The sequence below is a fragment of the Berghia stephanieae genome, chromosome 7 (genome assembly GCF_034508935.2).
Source record: "Berghia stephanieae isolate SIO BIC M18660-M18661 chromosome 7, UCSD_Bste_1.3, whole genome shotgun sequence".
Lineage (NCBI taxonomy): Eukaryota > Metazoa > Mollusca > Gastropoda > Nudibranchia > Aeolidiidae > Berghia > Berghia stephanieae.
Window position 1 is genome coordinate 33,010,295 of NC_088366.1, and position 2,500 is coordinate 33,012,794.

The following is a 2,500-nucleotide window of genomic DNA, read 5'->3' on the forward strand; positions in this document are numbered from 1 at the left end:
TTGATAGTTTGTTTTTTTGCTTTTGTTTTAATGTTTTTAGTGAGTTTTCTTTTGTCTTTTTAAAACAAAGTTATCAATGATCCAGAATACCTTTAAACAATAGGGATGGGAAAGAATGTTCTTTTAAAACGTACACTTTTTATTGATGTCAAATGTAACCACATAAATGTTCATATTACTTTCACTTTCATCATGTTATATAAGTCTCACGATTGATACACTTTCCCAAAAGTTGAGGGTCATTGCAATCGGTCGATAGTTGAAATTAAAGTGTTCTGGTCATTTTACGTATGTGTTACGTATGTACGGACATATCAATTGGATATCACGGCTTTTATCTTTCCAGCCATCTCCACAACCTTTATACAAAGCTTGCGACAAGATGGCATATCTCTCTCTCTCTCTCTCTCTCTCTCTCTCTCTCTCTCTCTCTCTCTCTCTCTTTCTTTCTTTCTTTCTCTTTCTCTCTCTCTCTCGATGCTACGTGTTTAGGTAAACTGCTCACAGTATCCGCCAGCCAAACGAAACATACCGACACAATAATTATTATGTGTAACTTTGAACGTCGAAAGTCTGATTTATATAATTCAGTGAGTAATATTCACTAACAGATTGTCTAAAACGAATAACAAAGAGCTTCGTTCATTCCATCGACTGCTATCGTGATTTCACTTAACTACAATGTGGTTGCATACACCTTTGTTTAATAATAAACAATTGCTTTTATCTCTTCCAAAGGGAGTATCAACATTTGCATTAACAATTAAAAAAAAAAGCCAAATAGCAAAACAACGATAACGAAGCAACAGTAATGACACGAGCATACCCCCGGCCCCTTTCCAGTTGACCCCCTCCCCCTCTCCCCTATACACACACAATATACACGGAAAGCAAATCAGCAAACAAAAAATATGATGTTATAAGATAATTACAATGATAATGATGTTGATCAAAGGACAATAGCGGGAGCGTCAGCAGCAGAAGCAACAACGACAACAACAAAAACAACAATAATAATAATTTATTTATTTATTTGTTCATTTAATTTATTCCTTCCTTTATCTATTTATTCATCTCTGTTGTTTTTGCCTTAAAAAATAATCTTTAGATTTTGCGAGTTCATAATACGAGGGCTCTTTCATAATTAACCGAAAAATGCCTGTAAAATCCGCGTTTTTTATGCTATCAACAAAATTCTTGCACGTGTTCATACCTTGACTCGTCCTTCATTTCTCTACGTAACAGCCAAGTCTGTCGACACACTTCTGCCAACGCCGCACAATGGAATAGATACCCTCTCGGAAGAAATTTCCGTCAAGGTTTTGTAGCCATTTCCACACATGGTCAACAAGCTCTTCATCGACATCAAAGCGCTTTCCTGCCAGCTCACGTTTCAGTGGCCCAAAGAGGTGATAATCAGATGGTGCGAGGTCTGGACTGTGTGGTGGGTGTGGCAAAATCTCCCATCCATATTTCTCTAGCCAACCTTGCGTCAGTCGTGCTGTGTGGGGTATAGCGTTGTCGTGTTGCAAAATGACCCCGTTGGCCAACTGCCCTGGGCGCTTTCTGCGAATGGCCTCCCTAAGCTTGTCAAGAGTTTGGCAGTACCTTGCAGCATTGATTGTTTCTCCAGGTTGTAAGGTTTCGAACAGAATAACACCACGACTGTCCCAGAAAACAGTTCCCATTATTTTCTTTGCTGACCGCATGACTTTGAATTTCTTCGCGACAGGTGAGGATGGATGTTTCCATGTCATCGAATCTTGCTTTGTTTCTGGGGTGCAATGGTGCAACCAAGTCTCATCACCGGTGACTATGCTGTCAAGAAAAGTCACATCGTACCCTAGAAAGTCTCCGCCGGCATTGGCAGTATGCCCGTGAACCCTGTGTGAGCTCTTGCTTCTTCTCAAAAGTTCCCTGCAGATGTCCAATCTTTGTTCTTTATGATTGTCTGTCAATTGCTTAGGAACCCATCTTGCGCTGACTTTTCTGTAGCCAAGTTCATCAAATACAATTCTATGGGCAGAAGTTTCCGAAATTTCAAGACTGCTTGCTATTTCATGAAGTTTCAACCTCTTGTCTTGACGAATAAGCTCATCAACTCGCTTCACATTGTCTTCTGACGTCGCAGTTATCGAACGCCCTCTCCCTTCCCTGTCTGTCAAGTCGGAATGGCCGGCTTCAAACAAATTACACCTGTGATAGACTTGTGTACGGCTTATAACATGCTCACCATATACACTCTGAAGTTCTTTATGAATTTCGGTAGGATTCAGACTTTTGGCGTTCAAAAAACGTATGACAGCTCTGATTTCCTCCTTTGACCAAGTTTCAAGGTGGGCCGCCATCTTAAAAATCGTCTAGAAATTCATTGTGCAAAATGATGCACTTCATAATTTCTGGGAATATCCGTAAGGAAATAAGGAATATCATGTCGTTTACAGAATTAAAAAATCTCCACTGGTTGCTGAGCAATGGGCATTTTTCGGTTATTTCTGAA

The 2,500-nt window shown here is 39.8% G+C and overlaps 1 protein-coding gene across 4 annotated transcripts in view; it reads right to left on the reverse strand.

The window, feature by feature from the left end:
- Positions 1-2,500, reverse strand: part of LOC144977109 (carbonic anhydrase 2-like) — a 96,462-nt gene that overhangs the window by 38,750 nt on the left and 55,212 nt on the right. The gene's annotated exons all lie outside the window — the stretch shown is intronic.